Here is a 22,102-nt window from a genome sequence, read left to right on the forward strand (position 1 = left end):
CACATGAAAAAAATGCTCAATATCACTGATTATTAGAGAAATTCAAATCAAAATTTCAGTGAAGTACCACCTCACACCAATAAGAATGGCCATCATTAACAAGTCAACAAGTAACAAATGCCAGAGAGGATGTGGAGAAAAGGAAACCCATCTACACTATTGGTGGGAATGTAAATTGGCACAACCACTATGGAAAACAGTATGGAGGTACCTCAGAAAACTAAATATAGAACTATCATATGACCCAACAATCCCACTCTTGTGTGTATATCCGGACAAAACTTTCCTTGAAAAAGACACATGCACCCTCATGTTCATTGCAGCGCTATTCACAATAGCCAAGACACGGAAACAACCTAAATGTCAATGAACAGATGAATGGATTAAGAAGATGTGGTATACAAGAAATGGCAAAAAGACAAAAAAAAAAAAAAAAAAAGGAGTTCCCGTCGTGGCTCAGTGGTTAACGAATCTGACTCAGAACCATGAGGTTGTGGGTTTGATCCCTGGCCTTGCTCAGTGGGTTAAGGATCTGGCATTGCAGTGAGCTGTAGTGTAGGTCACAGATGTGGCTTGGATCCTGCATTGCTATGGCTCTGGTGTAGGCTGGTGGCTACAGCTCCGATTCGACCCCTAGCCTGGGAACCTCCATATGCTGCAGAAGCAGCCCAAGAAATGGCAAAAAGACAAAAGACAAAAAAAAAAAAAAAAAAGATGTGGTATATATACACAATGGAATACTACTCAGCCATAAAAAAGAACAAAATAATGCTATTTGCAGCAACATGTATAGAACTATATACTCTCATACTAAGTGAAGTAAGTCAGAAAGAGAAAGACAAATACCATATGATATCACTTATATCTGGGATCTAACATATGACACGAGTGGAACTTTCCACAGAATAGAAAGTCATGGATTTGGAGAACAGACTTGTGGTTGCCAAGGGGAGGAAGAGAGAGTAGGATGTGACTGGAATCTGGGGTTAATAGGTGCAAACTATTGCCTTTGGAATTGGATAAGTAATGAGATCCTGCTGTACAGCACTGGGAACTATGTCTAGCCACTTGTGTTGGAGCATGATGGAGGATAATGTGAGAAAAAATATGTATATATGTGACTGGGTCACTTTGCTATACAGTACAAAACTGACAGAACACTATAAACCAGCTATAATGGGAAAATAATTAACAAATTAATCAAAAAAAGAATTACAATCCAAGCAAATCCCAAGATAGACAAATAAAATAAATCCACACTAAACACATCATAGTGATTTTACAGAACACTAAAGAAAAAGAATTCTATAAAAGCAGTCAGTGAGAAGGGGGAAATGATAACAAAACAGATTAGCTGCAAAAAAATAGTCACCGCATTTAAGATTAACTTAATAGTAATAATGATAGCAGAAGACAGTGGAAAATGAACTTTGATGTACTGAGAAAATTCTTTACCCAGTAGAGCTATCTCTCAAGTTAAAATAAATAAATTTTATTTTATTTTTCACCCTATTGAAGATGTTAGCCATATTATAGATTGAGTAGAGAGTGTCTTGGTCTTTTTAGGGCTGCACCTGTGACATACAGAAGTTCCCACAGCCACAGCACATGTGGAATCTGAGCCACATCTGCAACCTACACCACAGCTCGCCAAAACACCAGATCTTTTAACCCACTGAGGAAGGCCAGGGATGGAACCCTCATGCTCATGGATACTAGTTGGGTTTCTTACCACTGAGCCACAATGGGAATTCCAAAATAAAGATATTTTAAACCAAACCTTCAGTAAAGGAAATTCTAAATGATGTACTTCAGATACTTGGGAAAAGATCTTGGATGGAAAATTTGTGATGCAACAAGTAATAGTGAGCAAAGTTATTCATAAGCATGTGGATAAATTTAAGCATACAAATTTTTTGCATATATGCAAAATAAGTGATTTCCCTAATTTGCTGAGAAAGAAGGTAAAGATACTCGTTAACTTTATTTTTATCCAATTGTTTTATTTTTCCAGTTTTATTGGAATATAACTCATACATCACTGTGTAAGTTTAAGGTATACAACATAATGCCTTGATTCATATATTGTGAAGTGATGATCACAATAAGTTTAATTAACATTCATCATCTCATACAGATAATAAAAAATTAAAAAATGTCTTTTTCCTTGTGATAAGAACTCTTAAGTTCTAATCTCTTAATAATTTTCAAATATAGCATACAACAATGTTATATGGTCATCATGTTATACATTACATCCCCAGTACTTATTTTAACTTATGTAGAAGCTTGTGCCTTTTGAACACCTCCATCTTGTTTCCCTGCCTGCCACCCACTGCCTCTGGAAACCGCAAGTCTGATCTTTGCTGTGAGTTTGGTTGGTTTTTGTTTTATTGTCTTTTTGTTTTGTTTCAGATTCCATATGTAAGTGAGGTGTATTTGTCTTTCTCTGTCTGACTTATTTCACCTAGCATACTGCCTCAAGGTCCATCAATGCTGTCTGTCACAAAAGGTAGTATTTATTTCTTTTTGTAGCTGAGTAATATTCCATTGTATATATACCAAAACTTCTTTATCCATTCATCTGTCAATAAACACTTAGGTTGTTTCCATGGTTTAGCTATTGTAAATAACACTACTACGAACATGAGAACGCACATAACTTTTCAACATAGTGTTTTTGTATTCTTTGGATATATTCCCACATGCAGAGTTTCTGGATCCTATGGTAGTTCTACCTTTAATTTTTGAGGAACCTCATACTTTCTAATCCTATTGTAAATAAGATTATTTTCCTTATTTATTTTTCAGATAGTTCATTGGTAGTGTATAGAAATTGATTTTTGCATGTTAATTTTCTATCCTGTAACTTTACTGAATTTTCAATTACATATAATGGGTTTTTGGTGGAGTCTTTAAGATTTTCTATGTATAAAATCTTATCACATACAAATAGAGACAATTTTATTTTGTTTCCAATTGGTGCCATTTCCTTCTTTTCCTTAACTGATTGCCCTGGCTAAGACTTCTAATACTATGTTGAATAGGAGTGGTGAGAGTGTGTACCTTTTTCTTGTTCCTGATCTCAGAGAAAAAGTTTTCAAATTTTCACCACTGAGATTGATGTTAGTTATGGGCTTGTCATATATGGCCTTTATTATGTTGAGGTATGTTTCTTCTACGTCTAATTTGTTAAGAGTTTTTATCATGACTGGATGTTGAATTTTGCTTTAAGTCAAATATCTACATAATATTGTTAAAATAATCAGAAAGTCTGGAGGTCAAGAAATGGAAAATACGTACTAGGCAAATATGAACCAAAGAAAACTTATTTATTTATATTAATGACAGACAAAATAAGCTATATAATAAAAAACATCACTATAAATAGTAAGTTTGTGTTGATAAAATGTCCAGTTTACTGGGAAGATAACATCATTTTAAATTAAATATAATATAATTCACTGAGCTAAAAAAGTAAAAATAAGTAGAAATAAATAAATAAATTTCTATGCCTCTCATAACAAAGTCTCAAAATATGGAAAGCAAAAGTGAAACTATATGAAAAAGTTAACCAATTTTGATATTATATTGGGAGATTTTAGCATATTTCACTCAGGAATTGATAAAGGAGACAAAAATTAAGCAAGATTTTTTTTGTCATACATAGAGTTTTAAACCCAACACTGGATGTTTAAGCACATGTCAAACATTTTTTAAAATGGTCCATGTACTAAGTCAGGGGTCAGAAAATTATAGCCCTTATGAAATTCAGCCTGTTTCCTGATTTTTTGTTTTTCATTTTTAGTAGCTTTATTGAGGTATCTTATATGCCACATATTTCTCTTATTTAAAGAACATAATTCAATTCAGTAGCTTTTAGTAAATTCACTGAGTTATGGGAGTTTCCATTGTGGCACAGAAGAAATGAATCTGACTAATATCCATGAGGATGTAAGTTTGATCTCTGGCCTTGCTCAGTGGGTTGGGTATCCATTGTTGCACTGAGCTATGCTGTAGGTCACAGATGTGGCTTGGATCCCAAGTTGCTATGGCTGTGGTGTAGGATGGCAGCTGTAGCTCCAAAATTCACTGAGCTATGCATTCATTGACATTATCTGTTATGAAACACTTTTATTACTCCAAAAGGAAACCCCTCACCTCTTAGCTATCACCCTCCAATCTCTGTAAACCTACTCTTTTCAGCCTTAGGCAACCATTGTTTCTATAAATTCACCTACTCTGGACATTCCATATAAATAGAAACATAAAATGTTTGTCCTTTGTGATTGACTTCTTCCACTTAGCCTAATGTATTCAAAGTTCATCTATATTGTACTATGTATCAGTATGTCATTTATTTTTATTACAAATATTTCCAATGCATGGATATATGGCATTTTTTTAACCATTCATCAGTTGATGGGCAACTAGGTTGTTTATACTTTTTGGCTGCTATGATTCATACTGCTATCAATATCCATATATAATATTTTGTGTGGACATATATTTTCATTTCTCTTGGGTATATACCTAAGAGTAGAACTTCTAAGTCTCGTGTTAACTCTTTGTTTAACATTCTGAGGAACTGCCAGCCTATTTTCTACAGCTGCTGCAACAGGTTACATTCTCACCAACAGTGTATGAGAGTTCCAATTTCTTCATATCATCACCAATATCTGTTATTATCTCTTTTTTTTTTTTTTTTTTTTTTTTTTTTTTTTTGCTTTTTTTATGGCAACACCTGTGGCACATGGAAGTTCCCAGGCTAGGGGTCAGGTCGGAGTTGCAGCTGCCAGCCTATGCCACAGCCACAGCAACATGGGATCTGAGTCACATCTGTAACCTATACCACAGCTCACGGCAATGCCAGATCCTTAACCCACTGAGCAGGGCCAGGGATCAAACCCATGACCTCATGGATGCTAGTTGGGTTCTTTACACTGAGCCACAATGGGAACTCCCTTAGCTTTTTTTTTGATCATTGCAATTTTTGTGGGTATGAAGTAGAATTTCATTGTGGTTTTAATTTGCATTTCCTACATGGTTAATGGTGTTGACTATTTTTTCATGTGCTTAGTGGCCATTTGTATATATTCTTTGGAGAAACATCCGTTTAGATAATTTGCGCATTTCGAATTGGCTTATTTGTCTTTTTATTATTAAGTTGCAACATCCTTTATATATTCTAGGTATAAGGCTCTGATCAAATGTATGGTTTGAAAATTTTCCCCTTTTCCGTAATTTGTCTTTTCACTTTTTCAATAGTGTCCTTTGAAGTGCAAAAGTTCTTAATTTTGATGTCCACTTTATCTATTACTTCTTTTACTGCTTTTGCCTTTGGCATCATATCTAAGGAAATATTATCTAATCTGTGGCCACAAAGATTTATGCCTATATTTTCTCCTAAAAATTTTATAGTTTAAACAGCTATATTTAAGTCTTTCATCAATTTTGAGTTAAGTTTTATATTTAGTGTGAGATGGGAGTCCAACATCATTATTTTGCATGTGGATATCTGGTTTTCCTAGGCCCATTTCCTGAAAACACTATTATTTCCCCATTGAATTTACTTAGCACCCTTGTCAAAAATCAGTTGACACATTCTTTTGATTACTGCCGTCCCATTATAACACCATATGGACAGGAATCCTACAATATACCTTCTGTCAAAATCCACTTTATGGCCCAGTGTCTGCTCAACTCTTCTCTAGATCTCAGGGTAAGATATGTCCAAATGGAAGCTTACTTTTGTTGATATGAAGCCCTCACTCATTTTCTTTATTCTTCATTTGCTCTTGTTTTTTTCTCTCATTATGTCTTTGTCTCTCTTTCCTGTTTGTCCCTTCCCCTCTCGGTTGCTCTACATTTCTCCTTCCTGTCTGTTTCTTCCTTTTTCTTTCATACTTTCTATGTATATATTTTTTGGTGGGGGATGAATGAGAAATAAGTGGCTTTTTTTGCTTTGCCGGGCAAAGGAGGATAATGCCCTAAAGACTGCCCTCCTTTGGGAGAGAACAGGAGGTGTTCTTATAGTATTGGAGTGGAAAATAAGGCCACAGATAAGAATCAGGGTAGATGCAAGCTTGCATTCTTCTTCAAAGCTGGTGTTTAGTGGCCCCTGGACTGGTTCTGGTGGTTCTCCTTAATGAAGAAGTTAACATCTTCCATTTTGGGGGGTTTTAGTTTTATACGAGGTCTATCCATCTTTTCTTTATCTCTCTATTGCTTTCCTTTCTCTTGGTGGTCTTATTCTTTGTCATTTCTACTGCCCCATTTCTTTCGCCCAGTTCAGACTCACACTCCAATCTCTTATCCCCCCTCCTTCTCTCTCTCTCTCTTTCCCTAATCTTCAGTTCTGAGTACTCCCAGATTCTATCTTTTAAGGTCTGCCCAATTCCTGCTAGGTGCCTGCGCAAAACCATTCAAAGAATGCAGTTAATTTTGAAATTGTACTAAAGCCAATCTCTACATCAAAGAGATCCCAAATGTTGGTTTTAATATTGCAATTTCAACAAATATTTATGAAGAAACCACATATATCAGACTTTATACTTGGTTTCATTAAGCATAATTTTATTGACTCTTCACAACACCCTTGCAAAAAATATAAAGAACTATTTATTATTCCCATTTCACAAAGAAACTGAACTGAGACTTGAGTTTCAGTGAGGAAAAAATGACAACAATTGCATGTAGAATTAAGATTTGTAGCTAGTACATAGTCCATGCTATTTTTACTCTACCAGGATGTAAACGATTAATATCTACCCCTAAAGCTAAAATGGAGAGTAGAAGTGGAGCATAGGTGTGAGAAGAGTTTGAAAGGGAGAAGAAAGGATGGGTAGTATAAGCCTCAGCTTCCAACCTGCACAGGTTTCCAATCCACATTTGCCACACTTTTGACTTAATTCTTAGACCTCTTCCTGCCACAGATCCTGAGTCAGTCTTGATTAAGAGAGAAAGAATCTGGAGTTCCCGTTGTGGCTCAGTGGTTAACGAATCTGACTAGGAACCATGAGGTTGCAGGTTCGATCCCTGGCCTTGCTCAGTGGGTTGGGGATCCGGTGTTGCTGTGAGCTGTGGCATAGGTTGCAGATGCGGCTCTGATCCCGCGTTACTGTGGCTCTGGCATAAGCTGTTGGCTACAGCTCCATTTCGACCCCTAGCCTGGGAACCTCCATATGCTGTAGGAGCAGCCCAAGAAATGGAAAAATAAGAGAGAGAGAGAGAAAGAATCTTAGAACTTTTATTTCTTTCAGACAACCTAGAAAGAAGTTCCATTCCTCAAACCTTGGACTCAACATTGGTTACTACATTGTATTTACCACTTCTCCCAGTCTCTTTTGCTGCTAATTGAGTTTGACACTTTGTGTGTGAGGTATGAGATATAAGCATCATATAACCTTCAAGTTTCAGTATTCTGTCCCTTCACCTCATGATTGTAAAGTGCATAAATTTGGCCTCCTGCCTAGTTATCCTAATTCATGTATCTCTAGGCCTGGGCTCTGAACAGAGACTCATATCTACCTCCCACTTCAACCTTCTTCTTCTTAAGGCAGGTTCCATTCTTGTGCCTTTCACTTGGCCCATCTGCTACCTATAGCCAAATCTTGCATCACCTATCACGCAAGATATGCAGTAGCCTATAATTCTTCCCTACCTTGTCTTTCCCTGACCAGGCTACCTGTATCTACCAGGTCCTAACATTACTGTCAGGATAGTCTTCCCTGGGGATATCTTCTTCCCACCAGGCCCTTACTAAGGTCTTGGGGACCCTGGAACTTTTGTGACTGAGTCATGAATAAATCAGATTATAGCCTTAAATGAAGGCCTGAGCCTGGTCTCCTCCCCCACCACATTATCTTGCTTCTACAGTCACAATTCAGACTGGAATTAATTAGGTAGTACACGTTTTTCAGGTACAGCATAACCTTTCCACGGGGAACTCTGACTGACAGATTCTAATTTATAAGCTTTATTCTGGTGCATAGGCAAACACTGCAATGCTCAGACTGTATCTTTTGAAGGTTATAGCATTTAGACCCCAAAGCTCTTAATTTTATTGGAAATGGGAGAAAAAATGTCATACAAATATTTCATTTTGAAGCATAATGACACCTCTTACTGCAGTAATTTCCACCCACCCACTTGCATCGTAATTTGAGAGTCAGTCACAGAAGGGCCCAACTCCCTGCTATGTCTTTTTCTGGTGTCCTAAAGCACAGAAGTGGGCTTCCTCTTCCCCCCATGACGGTTTACAGAATATCGTCTTCCCTGTGTACACATAGACTGAGGAGAGGAAGGCCATTTTGATGCAAACTGGAGCATACTTACAAATATAATGGAGACATTAAAACTTATTCTTAAGCTAGAGTTCCCTGGTAGGCTAGGTGGCAGAAGCACTCTGATCATCCCAGCCTACATGTAGTAAATGTTGCCTATAAGGAATAGAAGAAAGAGAAACTAACAAGCAGAGGAGCACACAGAGTCTGGTACAAAGAGCTAAGGGGAGAGAACTTAGAATCCCAAGAGGACCGCTGTACAGAAAACTTCAGTGAGAAGGGCAGAAATGTAAGCTTAGGGGGCAAAGCAGATTATGCTGATTAAAGCAGAAATTAGTTGAGAATTGAATGGGAAATAGCGGAGCTGATGTCTGGGTAAAACTTGAATTGGAGGAAACAGTGGGCATGCAGACTGGAGAGAATAGAATACAAATCAGAGTTGGAAGAGCTGCCTGAGAGCCAGTTGTAGCCAAAACTGTTGTGGCATCCAAACTTATCAGAAATCACTATGTTTCTTTGAATATGAGAGGGGAAGAGTAAGCCTATATCAGAAATGGACTGGTTTTTATAGCCAGAAGTTTAACTTGAACTTTCTATCAGAGTGCATATGTGTGGGTCACTACAAGGACAGAATTTGTCCTTGTCAGTGCAAGAAGTTCGGACTTTGCCCACAAAAATTCTGGCTAAGAGGTTGCAAATAACAGCTTAAGGAGCTAGGTGCTAAAGAAAAAAATGGTTAAGGAGGACTTTCTCAACTTTTATTTCCTTATAAAGCCTTCTCTTTGGCTCCTCTTCTCTTCTTCTCCCCTAGAATTCTTAATCACAGTCAGGCATACCTGAGTTCTAGTCCTGATTCCATAATCAAATGATAGTGGATGAATCATTTTATCTCTATGAGCCTTAGTTTCCTCTCCTGCAAATTAAGAAAATATCATAATGTTGTCATTGAGGTTTCTCATTAAGTGTTAAGTGATTTTGATGCAGCTCCCCCTGTTCCTGACCAGGAAAGGACAAATACAGCAAATCTCAAGATTATACCATCACTTAGCCTTTGTTGCTGGGTGGTCTGTGCCTTGGGTCAACTGGCTCTTCTATTGGACAAGTGGATCAAGGGCCTGGTGACCCCTTCCAGGTTGAGGATAGGATAATGGAAAATGTCAGGGTAATGGAAAAATTACCAGAGGTCAAGTGGAGGTAGAGATGAGATGGCAAATATAAGACTATCCAATGCAGCCAAGAAATCACCTATCACTCAGCACATTTACCACTTCCTACAGTGAAATAGAAAGTGTCCTTGACCTCCATCAGATGGGAATTGTCCCTCTCTGAGTCATCTAGATTTTATGACACCTGGCTCAAATCCTTCTCCTTTTCCTCCTCTTCTCTGCCTCTATTCCCACTCTTTGGAATAGATATGGGAACCATCCTCTGTGGGGCTCTGCCAGGCCTCCTGATTTTCACTCTCTTTATCAATATTTATGGCTATGTTAGGAGGATAGTTGATCTTCAACATCTCAACTTGTCTCTTCAGCCTAGATTTTAGTAAATATGGAAGGGGGCACTGAAATTTGTTGAATACTGAGCATATGCTAAACACACATCCAAATACATTACACTTGTTTTGTCTAATTCATGCAAAGGCCCTATAAACACTTCACAGATTAGAAAACTAAGGTTGAGAGTAACTTATGAAAAGTCACATAGTTAAGAAGCAACAGAGTCAGTAATTGGGCTTTCTGACTCCAAATCCAATATCCTTGGAACTATGAGCACCTCTTGGTAAGCCTAACCCTCTGCCTCCACCTCAATCAGGTCTATGGAGAAAAGGGTCCCCATCTGGTTATATATATATATAAACTAGTAAACATTCTCATCAAGAAGGGCCAGATGAGGAAACAATTACAGATAACTTTCACTCACACTCACACTCACACTAGGCATTCTTTTAGCTATCATTCCTTACCCCAGGTGATCAGGGAGCAGCTACCAATGACTCCTGTTTTCAGTGTCACTCTGCAGATCTCTCAGCCTCTCAGCATCTGCCTGAATAAGATATCTTCCCTGGCCTGAACCAGATGCCAAGGAATATATTCCTTTCTTTCTTATTCCCATCCTGATGCCCCTGGCATGACCAGCTCTCACCTTTATTCTTAGTCTAGAGTCCCCTGGTAGGCAGACTGGCAGAAGTACACTGATTTTTCCTATCTGTATGGAGTAAATCTACCTAGAAGGAAAGCAACCTTGGTCTTATACCCACCTATAGATGTCAGAAATTGAGTCTAAATGTCCAACTCCTGTGTGCCCCTCATTGTTTTCCCTGTATGAAGTTAGTCAAGGTTTCTAAAAAATAGGCCACCAAAGTCGATTAATTTCTGACATTTGGCTGTGGCCTGGCTAAAACCTGTACCTTGGAAGAATGGAGAGCCAGCCAGTTCTGAGAGCTCAGTCACAGCTACTCTGGGAGCCCACAGCTTGTGCCTGGCCCATTCCCTAACCCTGCAGTTTTATTAGCTTCATTTTTTTATGTGCTTTTTAACTCTCTGAATGCAGCCAAAACCAACATCAAATAACTTCAAGGAACACAAGGTCATGATTCCCCCAACCGCTAGTGCTCAGCCCCCCAAGTCACTTAGGAGCAGGGTGGGCAGAATACACCACAGTTTTCCCCCTGCCTGTCTTTTCAGAGGGTGGGGGAGACTGCTGCTGCTCTGTGAGCTATTCTCAGACACTGCCGCCTCAGAACTCACTGTGAGAGACGGTTTTGGGTCACCATAACCCAGGGAGCAGAAGGAGGGAAAAGGGGGGTTAGAAAACCCAGCCAGCAAGCAATACACAGATCTCAGCCTCCCTGAGGCCATGAGTGCTGGGCCTAATGGTCCTGGCCAGTGCCTGCTGGGAGGGACTGTTGGAGAAACCAACCCCCTACCTCCCTGCCTCTTGCCTCCCTCCTTTCTTTTCTTCCTCTTTCCTTTCTTATTTCCTTCCAGGGCCAGCTAGGAACAAGCATTCCAGCAGGCCTCCAGATGGGCTGCAAATCCCAACCACCCCAAGGGATTCACCAGTCCCTTCTCTTTAGCTCTTAGGTAGTGAAGCCAAGAGCCACAGACAGGTCTGGGAAGTTTCCCAGCCTTGCAAGCTCGGCACTGGGCCTGAAATAAGATGCAGAAGCAAGCTATCTGAGCTGAAGGAGTTTCCCAGCCTAAGAAAATCAGAAAACCAGTTCGAATTATAGCTTTCCCGACCTCCGGTGCTGGGAGGTATAGGTAGGACGCTAGGACTGACTGGCAGAGGTTTGGCCTTTTAGTCAAAAGCCATGGGTTTTAGTCCTGACTGTAACCTTGAAAAGTACTTTTCCTTTCCTGGTCTCAGATTCTCCCAGAAATACAGCAACTCCCCCTAAATATATTCTGCTAAAGTGGAACATTTCTAATTTTTTAAAATAGATAATATGTTGACATTTTGCTTGCTAAGATTTTTATGGAGATTTTAGAGGCAGCAATATAAAACAAGACCATGTGGCAAAAAGAAGTCAAATCTAGAATTTTTGTTATGTGCTTGCTGCCTTAGCAAACAAGGATTAGGCCTGCTGTTATGCCCCCCTTTCCATTAGAATCTGGCTTAGTGAGGTGTCCCCATTTGTAATGTAGACAAAGGGTCTCTATTATTATATAGCCTCTGAGTTTTCTTCCCTGGCCCTTCTTGATGAGAATGTTTACTAGTTTAACAATTTCCTCTATGGATAAGTATGAATCCACATATTTATAAATTCTCTATTTCTATCTCTATATATACTTATCTACCTGTGTCTATTAAACCTAGCATTTAGAACATGAGTTCCTCATCAATTAACTGGATGACAAATCCTATTTTGACTGTAATCACTTTTTTGAGGGACTTTTTTCTCATAAAATAAATTCAAAATGTAAGTTAATTAGTTCACTTTGTCCACTGGTAAGTAACAGGAACATATAAATAACATATCTCTCCTTCAAATGAGGAAGCATTATTAATATATTATAGATAAAACTATGTTATAGCCCATGAAACCTCCCCACTCAGAATCTATAGTAGATGCTCAGATATCCAGTCAGAGGTAATATTTCTTCTGCAGACAGGTCAGCTAATATAGAAATTCTAGTTCAAGTCCCCTCTCCCACCATTTTAGGCATTGAAGAGTTAGAGACGGGAAAGGAGAAAGTAGAAGGAAACTCCTAAAGCTCTTGTGGCTTCTAACACAGAACAGGGAGATAGGCAAGAGAGGAAGCATTTAGTTCACCTTCCCATTTTTCTCTTCATTTATCAGGTTATATCAGAAGTTCCCAAACTTTCTTGGTTACCCATGCCCTTAGCATCTCAGTGACATTTTTCACTGTGCCTCTAAGCCAAAAGAAATATTAAATAGGTCCATTTATCATACAGTTAAGTTGAAATAAATCAATAAGTATTCATGTCCTAATAATTTAGTAGCTTCTTTAAAATAATGCACGTATATTGAAAGAAAAATATTAATACATACAATAATATACAGTAAAATATTACTTAATTTTAAATAGTCATATTCTGAGCAGTGGACAACTTCTCAGATCTTTGAAACAGATTGGATAACACCACCATAATTTCCTGTTTCATATGGATTTTCACATAGTACTAGATTTTTATCATGGCAGCCATCAAAAAGAATATAGCTCAATCGAGTGTTGAAACTATGAACTACCTCAAGCTAATAGCTTGCAGGATGTCTGACAGATGTCAAACACTACTGTGTTTCCCTCATAAAAATTAAAATATATCACATGCCCCTGTGAGTTCTCTGTGGTACCCTGAAGAACCTCAACTCATAATTTAGCAACTCCATGCTTATATGATCCTGAACATTCTTGGTCCTAACTTCCTCCTCTTTCCCTCTACTGGATGAAATGTCTTTCCTTACTTCTATTTCCTCAACACTTTGTTTGTTGTAATTGCAATCTTAAATAAAAAGTATGTCTATATAATTCATAAAATTGTTGTTGAAGATGTGTTCCATTTTCCCATTCCATTGAATGCATCACATGTAGCTGGGGATTGCACATCTGACACGCCCATCAGATTGGAAAATATTTGAAAGCCTGACAACACATGACAAGGTGTATGTAAATTAATGGGAGCTTTCATACACTGCTGGTGGCAGTGTAAATTGGTATAACACTGTGTGAAGATGTTTCGAATTATTTAGTATAGATGGACATATGCATATCTCATGACCCAGATATTTCAAAACAACTAGTATGACCTAAAAACTAATGTATCTGTGTACCATGATGCAAATACCAGAATACTCATGATAATATTGTTTATAATAACACCCATTTTGAAGCAACCTAAACATAGCAATGAAACAGAAAAAAAATTTGACAGATTAACATATCAATAACTACCTTAAATGTAAATATAAATATAATTAAAAGATAGATATTCGTAGAGTGACAAAATAACTTATCCAACAAAATATTTTCTGTAAGAAACAGTATAAGTACAACAATGGAGTTCTCCTGTGGCATGGCAGTTTAAGGATCTTGTGTTGTAACTGCAGCAGTTTGTGTTGCTGCTGTGGCACAGGTTCGATCCCTGGCCCAAGAATTTCCACATGCCTGCAGGCACAACCATAAATAAATAAATAAATAAATAAATAAAATGACATCACTAAGTTGAAAATAAAAGGATGGAAAAATATGCCATACAAACAGAAATTTAACAAGCAAGAATAGTTAATATTAATATAAGATAATGTATATTTTAGAGCAAAAAAATTATTAGAGGCTAAAAAGCACATTGCAGAATGAAAAAAATCAGTCCATTAGGAAGATATTCACTCTTAAATGTGTATACATCAAACAACTGTGCCTCAAAATGCAAGATGCAAATATATATATATGATATCTGAAAAGAGAAATGGACAAATCCATAACTGTAGTAGGGAACTTCAGCACCCTACTCTCAGAGATTTATAGAAGCACTAGACAGGAAAAAAGTGAACCATACAATCAACACAAATTAAAATATATAAAAATCAAAGAGGGAGTTCCCGTCGTGGCGCAGTGGTTAACGAATCCGACTAGGAACCATGAGGTTGCGGGTTCGGTCCCTGCCCTTGCTCAGTGGGTTAAGGATCCGGCGTTGCCGTGAGCTGTGGTGTAGGTTGCAGACGCGGCTCAGATCCCGCGTTGCTGTGGCTCTGGCGTAGGCCGGTGGCTACAGCTCCGATTCAACCCCTGGCCTGGGAACCTCCACATGCCGTGGGAGCGGCCCAAGAAATAGCAACAACAACAACAAAAGACAAAAAGACAAAAAAAAAAAAAATCAAAGAATAACATCTATAAGGAACTCAAAAAGCTTAATAGTAAAGAAACAATCTACTTAGAAAATGGACAAAAGATATGGGGTGGCGTTTCACTGAAGAGGGTATACAGATGGAAAATAAGCACATGAAAAGATGTTTAGCATGATTAGACATTTGGGAAATGTAACCTGAAACTAAAGAAACACCACAGCACATTTATCAGAATAGCTGAACCAAACAATGGCAACATCAAATGCTGGCGAGGCTATGAACAACTGTATAACTCATGCATTTCTGGTGAGAATGGAAATAATACAACTACCTTGGAAAAGATTTTGGCAATATCCTTAAAAATTAAATATATAATTACCGTAAAGCCCAGAAATTATACTTGTGGGCATTTATCCCAAAGAAATTAAAAGTATGTTCACACAGAAACCTGTACTCTCGTGTGTATAGCAGGTTTATTCTCAGTAGCCCAAACCAAACTGGATACAGCCAGTTAACATGTCCTTCAACAGGTGAATAGTTAAGCACACTGTACTGCATCTATACCATGGAGTACAATAAAAAGGAATGAACTATTGATATACTCAGCAATTCAGATGAATCTCCAGGGAATTATGCTAAGTGAAAATAGCTATTCCAAAAAGGTCACATGTATGATTCCATTTATATAATACTCTTGAAATGGAAAAAAATATAGAAATGAAGAACATATAGAACAGATTAGTGGTTTCTAGGGTTCAGGAATGGGTAGGTTGGTGGACAAGGAGGTGAGTGTGGTTATAAAAGGGCAATAGGAGAGATTCTTGCAGTAATGGAACAGTTCTGTATCTTGATTGTATCAATATCAATAGTCTGGTTTTGATATTGTACTACAGTTTTGCAAATTGTTATTGTTGAGGAAAACTTGGTACAAGAATCTCTCTGTATAATTTCTATAACTGCATCTGAATCTATATTTATCATAAAATAGAAAGTTTAATAAAAAAGAAAAAGTATATGTATGACTGAATCACTTTGCTGTATAGCAGATATTGTCACAAAATTGTAAATCAATGATAATTTAAAATAACAATTACATTTTTTAAACAGTTAAATAAAATAGAAAGTTTAATTTTACAAAAAAAAAAAAAACAGTATCACAAAAGTCAGGATAGTGATTACCTTTAGAGGAAGGGAGAGGATTATGATCAAGGAAGGTCACATGGAAGTGTTTCTGTGGTCTTGGCAATGTCTTATTTATTGACTTGGGTGATGGTTATATGCATTTCATTTTATAAATATTCATTGATTATAGAAATAATTTTTATTCAGCTTTCTATATACAGGCCATATATCATAACGGAAAAAATAACTTTAAATATAATTGGATCTTTTTGCTCAAAATCCTCCAATGGCTTCCTTTGTGCATAAAAAAAATGGGGACTTCATCACTAATCATTTTTCTCCTTATGTTCTGCACTCCTAACATATTGGAGTTTTTTTCAGGTCTTAATACCACAGGATTTTTGCATTAACTTTTCCATCAACTTAGATTGTTTTAGCAATCTCCATACCATCCTTCATCTGCAGACCATATCAAACCTCCTCAGTGATATGTTTTTCCCCCTTATTAACACATTCATAATTTACAATAATATATTTTAAGTAATAATTTGAGTACTACCTGTGTCTTCCTTAACACTTTGGCCTCTAGATCATAAACTCCATGGGTATAAGAACCCCATCTACCTTGCTTCTTGCCTGGCACATAAGACACATTTGATATATATCTGTGAAATAAATGGAATAAAATTCCATTTTGTCACTCTGTTATTTTTGGAGGCAACATGGTATTTTGTAAAGATTCTTTAAAATCAAATTTATCAAATCTCAATCAAAAATTGACTTTATCACTTACTAGATATTGACTTAAGAGAGGATTATTTACCCCTCTGATCCTTAATTTCATCATCTTTGAAATAAAACTAATGATTTTTTATCTCATAGGATTGTTACAAAATTGAAAAGCAATATTTTTTGTCAAGATGCCTATCTTAATGCTGAAACATAGGGAGCATACAATAAATCTTTTCCTGCATAGATTTCCTTTCCATTCAATTGAGGAGAAACTGTGTTTCACCTGAGCAACTCATTTTATTTTCTCAAATATAGAAATTATATAGCCCACTATATGTAAGTTTTATCTCTAACCTCTAGGAAGCTCAAGCACTAAACTTAGTGCAAGCAGTATAAGTGCCTCAGCTACAGTAGATAATCTCTAAGGACACTTTCACAGCTACCTTTTCTGGTTCTTACCAGGACAGTGCTTTGTATAAAAAGAAGAGCATGTGCTGAATAAGCCCCTATAGACTGACTGCAGCTTTCACCCACAGGCTTTTGCAAACATGGAACATATAGTTGCCTACTTATTATGATATGATAGGCCTAAGCAGGGCTGCAAACGGATATAATTTTTCTTTCCAGTGATTATCCATTTATAGAGGATGACTCTGAGACAGTATCTAAGTTTTGTAGAAGAAAGTGGTATGATCAATTAGTGATTTGTATACAGACATAGGATTTTGGAATGATGGCGTATTTACTACATGATTATCATTTCAGATCTTTTAATAAATCTCCCCACAACCTAACTCAAAGTCTGGCATTCCATAATTGGTATTCCATACCTCTAGGAGGAGCCAAGGGAAAAATCTGTGGCTCATTAGCAGACCTCGTAGGAAGAACTGATTGACAGTCAGCTGCTACCTGATGGTAATGGCACATAAAACAAGACTGGGCTGCTGAAAATTCCTGGCATGGAAGATAAATGAAGTTTGTTATCTGTAGGCTCTGTTCATTGATTCTCTGGACTTCCTGGGGTACCCAAACTCTTTAGAAGTCACTAGACAGAGATGATAAAACTAGAGTTGACCCTTACCTTGGTCTTTCAAATTGTATCAGATTCTAAGGCAAGTCATCTGATGCCTGGGGACCTTAAAGACCAAAAGTTTATAGAAAAGAATATATAGAAACCTAGTTTCCACATACTGGCTAGGAAGACTTTCTTCCCTCTTTCTTTATTCCTCCCCACACTCTTTCCTTTCTTCTCTCACAACCTCTTTTATCACTCTGCTCTCCTGTCCCCAGTTATCTCCCTGACTTCTTTTATGCTGTTCTTTCCACCACCACTCCCCAGCAATGCCTCCTCTAGTGTCATCAGGATGTGTCTCCAGCCTACATTTCCCACCCTGGGTCCTTTTAAGAGCCTTGACTCAGGAACATTTACACTTGGTTTGCAGATGCCAGGTGATTATTCCCCATTTGCCTGAGCCTCAAGGCAGTTTGGTGTGGTCTCCCTGTCCTTGTTAAATGGGGAGCTTTGTGAGGGAGAGATGGTGTCTTGCTCACACAGGGCCTGGCATTGAGGAGATGATAATAGAGTAACCATATTTGGACTGACTGAATGAATGAGCTGGAAGGAATTTTAAGGGCCATCTAGTTGAAGATCCTGGTCAAAACATTTCATCACATATTGTATTACAAACATGGAAGCTGGGATCAGAAGAGAGGAAGATTACACAAAGACTTAGAGGAAGAACTAGGGCTCTGACAAGGGCTTTTTCTGCTAGAGAAAACCAGATGTTATGAATTTAAGATTCAGCTCTTCTGCTTCCTTGCTGTGGTGACATGGGCCTACAGAGAATTTCAGTTTTCCTCTGCAGTCATTTTCAGTGCACCCTCACTACCTGTCTGTGGCAGATGCCTGCTTATCTAGCATGTAACAGAGAGGGCTTACCTATGCTACTCTGAAAAGCAGAGCTAGAAGCAATGAGTGACAGCTATGAAAAAACCAATTTAGATTAAGTTTAAAGAAGAATTTTCCAATAATTTGAGTTGTCGGTCTAGCAATAGACTGTGTAGACTGCCTTGTAATATGGGGATGGTCTCACATTAGTGATGTGGGGACAGAGATGTTGGAGAGGGGATTCTTGCCTCTTCCATCTCTGAGATTTAATTATTTCATAAGTTTAAAAAAACTCTTTCTATGGGTCCCACTATCTACCTCAGTGTTTCTCAAAGTATGATTTATGAATCCTATGCATTAGCATCATGTGAGGTACCAGTTCCCAGGTCCCATCCTCTGCCTACTGAATCAGAATCACTGGACAATGATATCTAGGAATCTGAATGTTTACCAAATCCCTTGGCTAGCTTCTACCCACTTTGGGGGCTTATTTGTACCCCAGAACCTGCATCATTTTGCCATTTCAACCATTAACTTCTCTCCTTCCTATGTGTATTTTCATGGCTCATCCAAACCTCTTGGTCTCCTTAGTTTTTTCAACTTTCTCCCAGAGAGGCTTAATTAGTCTTGTGACCTTGGGCAAGTTACTTAATTTCTCTGAGACTAAGCAGCCTGGCATACAAAAGTTTTTCCTTAGCTATAAATTCTTTCCTCCCTTTTCCCTTCTTCTTTACTGCTCTTTTCCATTTTGGACCCTTGGTTTTAAACTGCTTCTCCTCATTTGTCATGATCTCTAGTACACTGATTCCCCACTCCCCTACCTTTATTCACGCATGTGCGCGCACACACACACACACACCAAAAAATTAAAGAAAAAAGATATAAAAAAATCAAACTCAATGGAGAAATATTTGAACACTTACTATGTAGATAGGCATTGGAACTATATAGATGAATATGGCATGGTCTCTACCATCAAAGTGATAAAATTTGGTAGCACAGAAAAGGAGACATGCACATACACAACCTGTTTAAACCTGGAATTCTATGGGAGCTGAGAGAGAGAAATAATGGTTTCTGACCTGCATGTAGGAATGAAAAAGGATTAGAGAAAGGGGTAAGTAGGTAAAGTTGAGAGTTGCAGGGAACAGGATTGAGTGAAAAGTAGAGAGTGTATCTGGAGGATCAAGTAGGAAATGCCCAGCACAGTTGGGGAATATTGGCAAGGAAAGTAGTTTGGAAAATACCCTGAATATGGAGTGCTTGTGTGCTCTCCAGTGGAAATGGTAGGTATACAGTTAGATTATTTGCCTGAAGTTCAAGAGTGAAGTTAGGGCTGAAGAGCTAGATTAAGGACAGATCAACACATATGTATGACTTTAAGTATTGAAATAGAAAACGCAAGATGGTTAAAGTGAGTGGATAGGGAAAGGGCCAGTTCTCAGAGTTCTCTCTTTTTGGAACTCTGCCCAACCCAGAAAAGCTTTTTGGAAGTTCCCAGGCTAGGGGTTGAACCGGAGCTACAGCTGCTGGCCTACGCCAGAGCTTACTGCAGTGCTGGGATCCTTAACCCACTGAGCAAGGCCAGTGATAGAACCCGCATTCTCAAGGATACCAGTCAGATTTGTTTCCACTGCGCCACAACAGGAACTCCCCAGAGAAGCTTCTTGAACATTTCTTTTAAGAGGAGTTCTTTAGGGTCTCCAAATGCTGCCTTAGCCTATATACTATGAATTAGAAAACGAAAACCTTTTTGAGTAGACTCTTTACACAAAAGTGTCCCTTCTGGGTGGGTGCAGCAGTATGAGTGAACTGCCACCTGATAAGCCAGACAAGTCTGCATTTTAGTTTCTCTTTGCCCTTTCACCTGAGCACTTTTGTTATGTAAGACAGAAATAGCTCAATTCTACAATGTGGCCTTGTATATACCACCACCAGGAAGGTCGGAATAGGTAAAAACGGTCATCAAGTACCAGTCTGGTCTTCCCAGGGAGAGAGCTAACTAGACTCCCACACAAGGAGCAGAGCTTCAAGTCCTATGTTTCTGCTGGAAAAAAATAATGGAAGATTTTCTTAGAATTTCATGGTTGTTATCCAAAGGCCACAGGCTTTGACATTTGAAATACTTCACCAGGGAGAAGTTTTCCTGAGGCAACCATAGAATAATTCAATGAAAAATGTTGGGTTTTGGGTATTTTTCTAAGAACCACCCAACAGAAGAGCCCTGATTTATCTGCAGCTCTTCTGTGAAGGTACCAGTACCAAGACCCCAACAGATGTTCATCTGCCTCAACTTTGTTGCTGGGTGAGGACTTAATACAATCCCAGGACCCCAGCTACCCAATGATGAATTCAGATTCTCTGGATCCAGGCCTTAAAACATGCTACATGGTCAGGCTCATAATCAATCACTGAGTGACACCCCAGGGCTGGAAGCAGAGGTAGGCCAGGTTGAAATTCAATGGTCAGACTCGGATGACCGATATAGTACCACAACAGTGGTATAAGGGAGAAAAGTAGCACTGGTTTGAGGCTGTGATAAAGCCCTAGTGCAAAGTCAGGTTGGGTTTACTGGTCAGGTCAGTGGGTCCTAGATGTTCCTGGAAAAGGGAGGCTGAGGCTAGAATACAGGGAGAGTCCAATAATGTGTGTGTGTGTGTGTGTGTGTGTGTGTGTACACACACATATAACAGGGTCATTTTGCTGTATAGCAGAATTTAACAGAATACTGTAAATCAACTATAATGGAAAAATGAAAATCTTAAGAAAAATAGAACCATCCAGGTTTCCTTGTTGTCTATACCTGTTTCCATCAGTCTATGAGCCATGAGCCAGCTCTTTGCTACCCAAACCAGAAAGCTGGATTGAGAAAAAGCTATGCATGTGGGCCACATTTTTCTTCCCCACCCTTGTCTTAGCTAGGATGAGTGTGTAACTGGACACTGGCTCTGCCGACAGGAGCTGTCAGCAGGGGGATAGGTTGCTGATGACAAGGCATGTCAAATAATCCTTTTATACAGGATTATAATCCCTGATCCTTGTATACAGAATCTGGCAAAAGGTTGATTAAATACTATCCATTGGCCCATGTGCTAGGCCCCAAATGCTTGTGAATATTTTGTGCCAGTTTTGACCTATGGGGCTTGCTATGTGGAATAAGCCCTGTGTTGCCACAATTCCTCTTGGGAGTGAGGTGCTCCAGACTATAGTTCAAGAGCCTCAGATTCTAGCTTCGGCTCCGTCACATATTTAAAACATGACTTTCAGCAAGTCTTTCCTTCTCTGTATTTCTTTCTCCATGAAGAGCATGACAGATTTGGACCCTTCTAGTTCCATTATTTTGTCGCTTCCTAGAGACTCTGACTTAAACTATCAGTCTTCTAGTATCAGGCCTTTCTGTCTCTTTTATCCTTCTCTCCCTAATCCTCTTATCTGCACATTCTCTGGCCTCAACTTGTGACATTATCTATCCCAGAGGAAAGTCGTGTATTTCAAGAAGAGTCTTTAAGAGGTAATACCTTAAACCATTGTTTTTCAAACTATGGGTCACAACAAATTATGATTATGATTATGAAATCAACTTAGTGGGCAACAGCTGGCACTTATTAATGAAATAGAATAAATACAAAATATCACACTTTTGCACATACTAAGGGTAAGTGCCATTTAGTGAAACTTGTTTTTATATTTGGTCAATTAATATAAAATTACCAATATTCAATAATTTTCGACATATAAAAACTGAAATCCATATATAAATGAAAA

The sequence above is a fragment of the Sus scrofa genome, chromosome X (genome assembly GCF_000003025.6).
Source record: "Sus scrofa isolate TJ Tabasco breed Duroc chromosome X, Sscrofa11.1, whole genome shotgun sequence".
Lineage (NCBI taxonomy): Eukaryota > Metazoa > Chordata > Mammalia > Artiodactyla > Suidae > Sus > Sus scrofa.